Source organism: Hordeum vulgare, chromosome 2H (assembly GCF_904849725.1).
Source record: "Hordeum vulgare subsp. vulgare chromosome 2H, MorexV3_pseudomolecules_assembly, whole genome shotgun sequence".
Lineage (NCBI taxonomy): Eukaryota > Viridiplantae > Streptophyta > Magnoliopsida > Poales > Poaceae > Hordeum > Hordeum vulgare.
Genome location: NC_058519.1, coordinates 652,337,524 through 652,349,297, shown reverse-complemented (window position 1 = coordinate 652,349,297; position 11,774 = coordinate 652,337,524).

The window sequence follows — 11,774 nt, the reverse complement described above, 5'->3', positions numbered from 1 at the left end:
CGCCGTGGCCGCCGCGTACGATTTCCTCTACCTGTCGATGGATTTTAGGTGACGAATTCATCTCTCGTGCTCGCTCTTCTCTCTCACGGTCACGATCTGATCTTCATTCTTGTTGTGTCGTCGTAACACGCAAACTAAGCAGCAACAGGCAACGGTGCAGCAACAAGGGGTACGCCTTCGTCAACTTCACGACGGCCGACGCGGCACGCGGGCTGCACTACGCCCTCTAGTGTCCCTTATGACCTGTGAATATATGTTTGTTTTGATGTTCCAGAATGGCTACAAAGCTACAGAAGCTTCTCACCAAACAAATGCTCTTAGCTAACCCCTAGGAGAGCCCTTCTCATTTTTGTGTTTTGTCATGATATTGCAGCTTACACCATGCATGGCGTTATATGATACCATGCTAAGCCTAAAGAGTCCAATTGGTACCCATTGCCTGGGCTTTGCATTCAACCTGGCAGGATTCATTCTTGCAGCTGGTGAAAAGGTATTACAATTAAATACCGACTTCCTTCTGGAATTGTTTATTTTTTATACCAACTATAATGCTTGTTCTGCTGCTATTTATACCGTGTAGGTTCACGTGCTGGTATGCCTCTTTGTCGTGTTTCACTTTAGTCACCTGCTGGAGCAGCTCGAGGCCAGGTCTGGGCTTTAGCAGAAGCTTACTGATCAGTTTGTTGTTAAAAATCCATACGGTGTACAGTTATTGCTGTTATTGCTGAAGTATCTTATCATATGCTTCTTTTCTCCTACAGGCTGATGATAGCAGAGCACACGGGTCAGTCTGTTGAAAAGGTCAGCATTTTCTGTTGAATGTTCCTGCCACTCTATCACTCATCACCTGCAGTTACAGTTAGCTTTCAATTACTCTGCAAAATCCTATTAGCGTTTCCAGCTTAATCTCACTATGCCTAAGAAGGCTTTGATTTGTTCTTGTTTTCTCATATATCATACTAACAGAAATAATCTGATGTGAATACTGTACTGCCACTTTGCCTATATGCACAACATACTTTCCCTATAGGCGCAACATTTTACATGATCCAACAAGGTTGATCTCCCCAAATACGATCCTAGCTCCATTCCTCTCATCTCAAGTCTTTGCTTACTTTGGGTACGTACGCGAGCGCCAGTCCTTATGCGCAGCCTCTCGTTTTGCTTGTTGTATCGATATTGTGCGGTATGGTGCTGCACATTCGCCATGTGTTTGTTCAGTCCCCATTTTAGGTCGTAGTTTACTAGCTTCGCTTGTTGTGCTTGTTCATGTAATTATCTCTGTCGTCGTACCAATTGACGGATGATTCCGAGTTTTGATGATCGCGTCGAGTGGCTCTGTACATTAGTGACCTCTAATATATAGCTTTCGATGGATTGGGAATGTTTAGAAGATGTTCGTTTCGAGTGGCTCTGTACATTAGTGACCTCTATATATACATGGTGCTTTGTGTATTTGTTGATGCTTTGTTAATATACACTATACTGTTGGCATAAGTGGTCTTTCTTATATGTGATGCTTTGTTAATACTTAAGAATATGCGTGATGACCTGTTTCTGACCTGTCTCTGCAAAAAATGGAACAAGAGAAGCTGGAGAAGCTCGCACGCAAGGTATGCCAACATCCAGTTTCTTGAACCGATGAATTGGCCAGTGGACATTGATGTTTTATGTACATAGTTCTTCTCTGCTTGTGAATTAGCATCATTATTGACAAAATTATGTGTGCCCAATGCATATGTATCTTTTGGCTTCCCATAAGTTGAAATGCACTAATATATATGTTCTGTGAGGGTCATGAAACTGATGATATGTCTTGACTGATTTTGTGTACAGCAAATTAGCATCCTTATTAACAGAAGTTATATATGCCCAATGGATAATTATGTTTTAGCTTTCAATTGAGTATAATTATGATCATACATGAATGCTTGCTTTAGCTAGGAAACGGTGATGCTCTTCCTCCTCTACAAGGAGAGATGGTCCTCTGTTTTCTTATACATGCATGATGCTATGCTATTTATGTGGGTGGGAGTGGATCATTCAGTAATCAACAATGTCGACTCATGCATTGCGTTTTTCTGTCACTACTTGTATTTATTCTTGGTATATGTCTTTCTCGCAACTGTGTATCAAGTCGGTCTGCTGAACATTGACGGATTCTACGATCAACTGGTGCATCATACTTGTTTTCCTTCAAAGTTTTCCTGAATATTATTATTTTTATGTGCAACTTATCTTAGAGTGACCATGTATGTCAGTATACTCAAGTAACTGAATGTATTCACGTTAACTCTGTTAAGTACTAGTAGATTCAGAAATGTAGTTCTTAGAATTAATGGTAGGAGCAGTAAACGAGTCAAACAAAAATATCCATATGCAAATGTCGGTCTATGTTTGATTCAATTTGGTTTGCTCTGCTACTGAAGCTCCTATCCGGTCTAATGTTTTTTGTTTTGTCTCTTCTTCTCTTGCTAGGAAAGTGATGAGAAGATGTCGATGATGCCTACTTTGGACATTCAAATCAACACAACATAAAAATTTCTGAACCTATGTTTCATAGGAGAGTGGAATGAACTCCATTGTTAGCAGATGTGCCATTGTTTTATTTTGCAATTATGTCCGTTCTTGCTATATTCCTATGTAAGGAAATGTATTTATGAGATGAGTTATTGTGTTATGTAAACCTGGGAGATGTATTATGTGATGTTATATGATGGATGATTTTAATTTGACTTGGAGTTTCCTTGATTTGAATATGAAATAATGTTGGATTTAATATTAGACAAATAATTGGGTTGAAAAGGCCCAACAAATAGAAACGAAACCAAGTTCTCGAACAAAAAGTTGCTGAATTCAAAAATGAATAAAAGGCCAAAACTGAAATTGGACGAAATGTATTTGGGCACAAAAAGGCGAGGGCCCAAATTATAATGATAAATTTTTTTTGATTTTCTTTTACTAAAGTGGTTGTAAATAGGCTAAGGCCCAAAGAAGCCCAATAAGAAAAAGCCCAAAAAAATAAAATCAGCCCATGTGATCAATTGAAATGGCTTGGGCTGATTTCAACCATGACGTTTTGATTTCGTCGTAATTTTGCCACGTAGGACTGCCACGTAAGACTGGGTTTGATTGCCAACGACGATTTAGGATCGTCGTAAAGGTTACGATGATCCAGGAATCGTCGTAAAAGTTACGACGATTTTGATCAAAACATCGTTTTTGTTCATTTGTGAATCTCTGTTTTCGACGCTTGGTTTTTCGTCGTGAGATCGTCGTAAAATAAAAACAGTGACAGTGTAGCGACGAAAAAATAGCATGGTGTATTAGCATATTCCTTGTCGTGTGATCTCATTTATTGACATGCATGACACATAGTAGCATATCATTTAACATGATACGGTATCTACCTATGTTACTCTAAGAGCATCTCCAACAGTCCGTATGTTTAATGGTTGATATAAATGTCCACGTCAGCAACCAACAATACATCATACAAGCTCTTCAATGGATTGCATGTTAACCGTATGTAAAATAACTAAACGGGTCCACAAAATGTTGAAGAAATTGACATGCTTGTCTCGGAGCTTGTGCCTGAACCTAGTGCTTCAAGTTCATACGGTTCCATTTTCTCTCTTCTTTTATTATGTGCCATGTCATCCAAATCGTCTATGTGGCAATTTTACCAATGATGATCATACGACTATTGAAGATGCCCTAAGGCTGGCCATAGTGGGGGTATCATAGCTAGTAACATAGTCTTGGGACTAGCAAACATGGTAATGTGACAAGTAATTAAAGAAGAGAGAGAGGGTTAGGGTACCATAGGTAGATACGGTATTATATTAAATGCTATGCTACTATGTGTAATGCATGTCAATAAATGAGATCACCTATGATACTAGTTTATGATACTATGCACTATGAAGGTAGTATCATACAATAGTAACATATGCATGATACTCCCTCCATCACAGTTTATAAGGCGTGCGCGTGTACCTAGGTCGTCAATTTAACTTATATAAAATATATTGTTTAACATAAAAATTATATTATTAGAAAATAAAACATCTAAAGTTTCTAATGATATATTTTTTATAACATAAAAATTATATTATTAAAAAATAGAACATCTAAAGTTTCTAATGATATATTTTTTATAATATATGCCTTTTCTTAAGTTGGTCAAATTAACGACCTAGATACGTGTGCCGGATTTATAAACTGAAACGGAGGGGGTACTAATATATGTTACTCCCCACTATGAACAGCCTAACCCTCTTTTTATTTTTCTTTAATTACTTGACACATCAGCATGTTTGCTAGTCACAAAACTATGATACTAGCTATGATCACCCACTATGACCAGCCTAACAAACTGTTAGTAAAATAGTTAATCATGATAGTACATTATATATCATTATTAATGTGGTCCATCTTTTGTCTCATAAAGTATGTTCAAGAGTTACTCCAACAGATAGTACATTATATATAACTGTAGTACTCCAACGGATAACAAGTTTACAGCCCGTCTTTCTTTTCTCTAATCTTCTCTCTCCTCCAATTTAACATAAATATTATATTTAAATTCTTATAACGTGTTTATGCCAACTCATTGTACTTCTTCTAATCGTCGCTCCAACAGATGCATCGAGGTTTAGGCAGCGACCAGCCTTGCTCAATTTGGAACATGCCAAAATTCACGTCCGCTTGGCTGCATGAAACACAATTAATTTCTTTTGGGAACATAAATCTAGCAACAAGATCTGCGTCCTGCGTGTTCCCGACGCGGCCAGGAGAGGAGACAGTTGTTTGTGTGCAATTATATCGATGTCCACAAGAGCTTCCTTGAATGCTGAGGCTGCATGTGCGTGCTGAGCCCTCGGGTCGCGGATCGGACGTGTCAGCATGTGTGTAGCCCTCGTCGTACTATGAGCATGGGCGCCACTGGTTTCGCATGTGACTACAGCAGCGGGCTAGTGCACGTACTACGTACTGACCACTTTCGTCGCCATGCACATCACTTTGCTCATTTGTGCAGCGAGAGAGCCAGAGGGTGTGGAGACGTACGTGTCGATCACTCGGTGGATGCTCGATGTACGTGCACGGTAGAAATGCGTTTCACTTTCACGGGCGTTCCCGGCCGGAAATACTGTCCAAGGGTGGCGCAGAGAGTTACGTACTAGACCAGGTCTACTCCCTCCGTTTCAAAATACAAAACTTTTTAAAAATTACACTAAAAGACTATACAAAATAAGTGAACCTACATTTTAAAATATGTCTATATACATCCATATGTAGTTTATAGTGCAATATCTAAAAGGTTTTATATTTAAAAACGGAGGGAGTACGTAATAGTAAATCACCCACCCGGTACTGCACGGGCCAACCTCATTGAGTGTCACGTGTTCGCTGATGCGCCAAAAACTTTTGCTCCATCGACCTCAGCCTCAGTTACGTGCATAGGCGCAGCATGCACGCTCTGCAGCAATTGTCGAGCATTCAAGGGAGCGGTCGATATGTTTGCAGAACCAGCTGTCTTTGCCCGCTGTGGAAAGTTAAAATTTCCCAGTACAGCATGCGTACGTAGTGTCACCTAGATATCTTAGGATGTGTTTTGTTTCAGAACGAACCAAGTGTACTAAAATGTCATGGTTCCATTCCACTGTAATGGATCAGTCTCATTTTTGTGTTTCGTATGGATAATTCGAAAATATGTACGTAATGGTTATATTTTGGTGTTTCTTTTGATAGATAAGATGGAACGGATTGCAAGTGATCATCAATCCATCTATGTAACAAAGCTAAACATTGAATTGGATCTCAAAACAAGGGTGTTAGCATCAACTTTTTTTTTTTTTTTGCGGGGGTGTCATTAACTAATCAGACTAAAAAAATTTGTTTGACCATCAACGAATCGAATCCATCCATCCATGCAACGAACAAGTGTGTGAGCTACAATAATCTGACTCAAGCACAAGATAAACAACAGTACAATAAAATAACACGGCAGCTGAGTGTGGCGGCCGGTCGGATGCGTGGCTTGGCCTTGGCACCCAATGCATGACCGTAGCTACCGGCGGCGCCTGCTCAGGCACGGTCAACAGCCAGCTCTTGGAGCGGCTGCTCGGCACTTCCTGACGATGTAGATCGGAGGAAAACGGCCGACGCCGCAGACCGGAGGAGGACGAGAGAAAGGAGCTGGCGGTGTAGATCGAAGGAAGACGGCCGGCGGTGTCATCACAGGAGGAGTAGGGCCGGCGGTGTCATCACAGGAGGGAGATGAGGGTTCGAGAGCGAGAGGAGCAAGCGAGGCCGTTCCACGTCGTTCCTCTGATTTGGAGGTACGAGTGAATTCCGGATCTGGGCCGAATATTCGGTTTGTGGGCACGAGTCCGTTCCGGTTCCAGTTTTTTTTCCTACCAAATGCACCAACCAGACTCAAAAACAGGTTAGATCCGTTAGATAAGGACCACGCTAGACATCAGATTACAGATATTTTGTATTCTATTAGACCAGTTAAAAGCCATCTGATCATATGCATGTTAGTCGTAAGATTTGCTCGGTTGGTTTGTTAATGGGAAACACTTCGTCTCAGTAGGCTCATAGTAAGCATTCCTCATACGCGCCCAACACCGCTAATTTCCTTTAACCCCACGGTCAAAATTTCTGCTAATTTCATCTATCGTAATTAGCTCCACATAAATCTCGCTAGCTTACCTACCATGCGAGTACATCCCGCCAACCGACCAGCCTACTCCCACATATCATCTTAAGGGTGCTCATCTCCAAGCTTGCCGAGCTCGGCTAACCTACCGCCGGTGCCTAGCCTCACCTCCGTCTCCTCCACAGGCTCAGCTACATCGTCTAGCACCCATCTGCTTCGTCGCCTTGGTGGTACTCAGCTGCTCCACATTACAACTGCAACGTCCCGCCCTCATCCCCGTCGCCCATGCCAGAGATCAACTAATTTCCATCGTCAACCCGGTCCCTCATGAGAAACCTGCCACGCCACCTTCACTCCCATCATGCTCTTAAGCCGTTTCGGCTCGGCAAAGAATCCATCGCAGCGTACAAGGAAGCCGAGGGGAAGGAAGCACAATCATCTCGCTGGCGTGTTGGCCTTTTCTCCAACGCTGTTGCGTCCATGGTGCTCCTAATCGACACTCTCCGCCCATGCGGCTCCTATTAGACTAGATGCGCTCCTCCTTGGAGATGCCCTTGTACAAGTTAGTTGACATCATCTTTGATACTTCCTACCATCAACGCACCCAGGTCGTGCACCTGAGTCGGAATCTTGTGGTTCATTTGTTAAAGATCCTAATGCTTCCGGGTCTGTGTATGAAGTTTCCTATTGCCTATGCATGTTGTTCCTATGATTGAACAAACCACATATATTCTTCGGTGTCATATGTGTCATTTTTCCGAACTTACGTATAATATGCTTCCAAGTATCTAAATATTTGCTCCTTTTTACGCAGCAATGGCAATGCTTGGGTACTACTTTGTTTATACCTGAACAATTGTTAACCTACGCTTCGTATGGCTCACTAGCATATAAAATGCATCAGGGTTTTTGGTACTGCATTTTCAAGCCTGAACCATAATAAAATTATACTTTGAAATACAACCCCACGTGTTTCATTGCAGAAAATGGATCAGGACCGTACTTGGATAAAAATGCGACGATGTGTTGAAACATGGATTGTACTGTGTTGGAAGCATGTTTATCATATGATAGGAACATTTTGAAAATAATAATATGATGTGAATAAGAATGGAATGAAAGGAAACATCATGTGTACATGGAAATATACATGATATAGAAAGTTTCTGAATAATCAACGCATATATTTGGAAGCAACTTGGTTAAAACAAATTCCTAATTATAATGGAAGTATATTCTCTGTTAAATTGAAGCAAACTTCGATACTGTCAGAGAAACGAAGAGTATATTAGAAGCAAAATATGCTTCATGACAAAAATTGTGGCAATCGAATATGTAGTGGAAGCAAAATTTAGTTGGGTCGAAGCAAATTTATCATGTAGCAGAAGCAAATTTTAGTTGTACCAAAAATCTTCTTGAGTAAGAAACAGGAGAAAAAAAATAGAAGATAAAAAATTATTAAACTAGCAGTTTTATTGTCGCTAGATTTCAGGAGGTGGTTCCTTTACAAGAAAATTACATGAAAACTATCCCGCAAAAAATGGAAAATTAAGATGGACCTACATTTTAATTGATCCACCGTGATTTTTGGTGTAAGCAGTTACCATATTCCCTCGAAGCATTAAACAAACGAATCATCCGAGAAACCATGCGGAGGGCGTGGCACAACCAAATCGGACGTTCTTCTTTATTTTCATCGTAGCTTCCAGGTAGATGCAAGTTCCACACATGTATGTTAACTGATGTTGAATCTATTAACGTGAGGTAAGATTAAAGCACAAACATGGTCTTATTCAGTTGGTTGCAGCCTTACATAGTCAATGAGAGATATTAAAGTTTGACCCCTCGTAACGACACAACACACTATTATTTCTGTCTCGCCCAGTGTAGGTGGGCTGGTGGCCATGCGAGAGCCCACTTGCATGTGTTTTGTTGGCCCGCGAGAGACCACTCGTGGCTACGCACACTACTCGGGTGAAGAGATGGTTTTTAATTAGTGACTTCGACAGTACTCGGTTGAATTGGTTAGCAAGAGTGGTTGGACGCACATAAAAATGAACGACACACAAAATTTGTATTGTACTTCCTCTGCTTTTAAACAAAAATACTAGACCTACAGAATTTTTTTACAGAAGGTTACGGACTAATACATTTCCCCTCTCACTAATCTTCCCCCTGATTCTTAAGGTGGGGCCGGCCTCATCTAAGGATCAATCAAAACAATCCACCTCAGCTTTGCCTGTAAGAGTCTTGTAAAACGTCCGTACTTGTAGCAAGCTCGCTTTTAAATATAAGACCTTTTAATTTTTTTACTATGAACTATCATATTTTAGGATGTAGATTCATTAATTTTGCTCTATATCTAATCTATAGCGAAATCTCTAAAATGATTTATATTTAGGAACGGAAGGAGTATCAAATATTGTGACTGAGTGAAAAACTCACCAAATTTTGAGGATAAAAAAGACTTTTTACTTTGTTAATAGGTAAAGGTACACTAGTGGAAAACGGGCCTTTGGCCTAGACCCTTTAGTCCCGGCCTGCCTCTGGGCCGGGACTAAAGGCCCGGCCACGTCGCCCCAAATCGCAATGCCTCACACGAGGATTTGGTCCCGGCCCGTAAGGAGCCTTTAGTCCCGGTTTGTGTCCCAAACCGGGACTAAAGGGCTACGCGGTGTGCAGCCCGCATGTGCGCCACCTTTAGTCCCGATTTGTGTCTCAAACCGGTACTAAAGTCCTGTGCCTATATATAGCACAACCCCCCTCTCCCCTCTTCCTTGCATTTTTTTTGGATGGAAGAGTGTGGGTGTGTGCTAGCTCTCCTTTTTTTATGCACTAGAGGTGTTTGTTGAAATGTGTGTTAGAGCGATGCCGCTTCAGTTCACTGAACACAACTACGATATGAGATGCCTGAGCCACGCTTAAACCTCTTCCTCTTTATTTCTACTTATTCTAAAAGGTTAGCAACTATATTTCCTCGTTTAGACCGTGCGGTACTAATTTTCAGGATCGTGATTGTATTTGATATACTGTCGTATAACTCAGATGAGCCATCCATGGATGTATGGTGATCGACGCACATCCGCTTACAGAGAAGGCGTTCATTCTTTTCGAGATGCAGCCGATGCGAACAAGCATGGTGGTGGCTTTATGTTTTGTCCATGTGTTGAATGTCGGAATAAGTGTTGGAATTATGCCCTAGAGGCAATAATAAATGTATAGTTATTATTATAATTCCTGTATCAAGATAATAGTTTATTATCCATGCTATAATTGTATTGAATGAAGACTCATTTACATGTGTGGATACATAGACAAAACACCGTCCCTAGCATGCCTCTAGTTGGCTAGCCAGTTGATCAATGATAGTCAGTGTCTTCTGATTATGAACAAGGTGTTGTTGCTTGATAACTGGATCACGTCATTGGGAGAATCACGTGATGGACTAGACCCAAACTAATAGACGTAGCATGTTGATCGTGTCATTTTGTTGCTACTGTTTTCTGCGTGTCAAGTATTTATTCCTATGACCATGAGATCATATAACTCACTGACACCGGAGGAATGCTTTGTGTGTATCAAACGTCGCAACGTAACTGGGTGACTATAAAGATGCTCTACAGGTATCTCCGAAGGTGTTAGTTGAGTTAGTATGGATCAAGACTGGGATTTGTCACTCCGTGTGACGGAGAGGTATCTCGGGGCCCACTCGGTAATACAACATCACACACAAGCCTTGCAAGCAATGTAACTTAGTGTAAGTTGCGGGATCTTGTATTACGGAACGAGTAAAGAGACTTGCCGGTAAACGAGATTGAAATAGGTATGCGGATACTTACGATCGAATCTCGGGCAAGTAACATACCGAAGGACAAAGGGAATGACATACAGGATTATACGAATCCTTGGCACTGAGGTTCAAACGATAAGATCTTCGTAGAATATGTAGGATCCAATATGGGCATCCAGGTCCCGCTATTGGATATTGACCGAGGAGTCTCTCAGGTCATGTCTACATAGTTCTCGAACCCGCAGGGTCTGCACACTTAAGGTTCGACGTTGTTTTATGCGTATTTGAGTTATATGGTTGGTTACCGAATGTTGTTCGGAGTCCCGGATGAGATCACGGACGTCATGAGGGTTTCCGGAATGGTCCGGAAACGAAGATTGATATATAGGATGACCTCATTTGATTACCGGAAGGTTTTCGGAGTTACCGGGAATGACGAATGGGTTCCGGGAGTTCACCGGGGGGGGGGGGGGCAACCCACCCCGGGGAAGCCCATAGGCATTGGGGGAGCCACACCAGCCCTTAGTGGGCTGGTGGGACAGCCAACAAGTGCCCAATGCGCCAAGAGAAGAAAAATCAAGAGGAAAGAAAAAAAAAGGGAAGGAGGTGGGAAGGGAGGGGGACTCCTCCCACCAAACCAAGTCCAACTCGGTTTGGGGGGGAGTCCTTCCCCCCCTTGGCTCGGCCGACTCCTTGGGGGGTTCTTGAACCCCAAGGCAAGGCCCCCCTCCCTCCTCCTATATATATGGAGCAATTAGGGCTGATTTGAGACGACTTTCTCACGGCTGCCCGACCACATACCTCCATAGTTTTTCCTCTAGATCGCGTTTCTGCGGAGCTCGGGCGGAGCCCTGCTGAGACAAGGTCATCACCAACCTCCGGAGCGCCCGCACGCTGCCGGAGAACTCTTCTACCTCTCTGTCTCTCTTGCTGGATCAAGAAGGCCGAGATCATCGTCGAGCTGTACGTGTGCTGAACACGGAGGTGCCGTCCGTTCGGTACTAGATCGTGGGACTGATCGCGGGATTGTTCGCGGGGCGGATCGAGGGACGTGGGGACGTTCCACTACATCAACCGCGTTCTCTAACACTTCTGCTGTACGATCTACAAGGATACGTAGATCACTCATCCCCTCTCGTAGATGGACATCACCATGATAGGTCTTCGTGCGCGTAGGAAAAATTTTGTTTCTCATGCGACGTTCCCCAACAGTGGCATCATGAGCTAGGTTCATGCGTAGATGTCTTCTCGAGTAGAACACAAAAGGTTTTGTGGGCGGTGATGTGCGCTTTGCTGCCCTCCTTAGTCTTTTCTTGA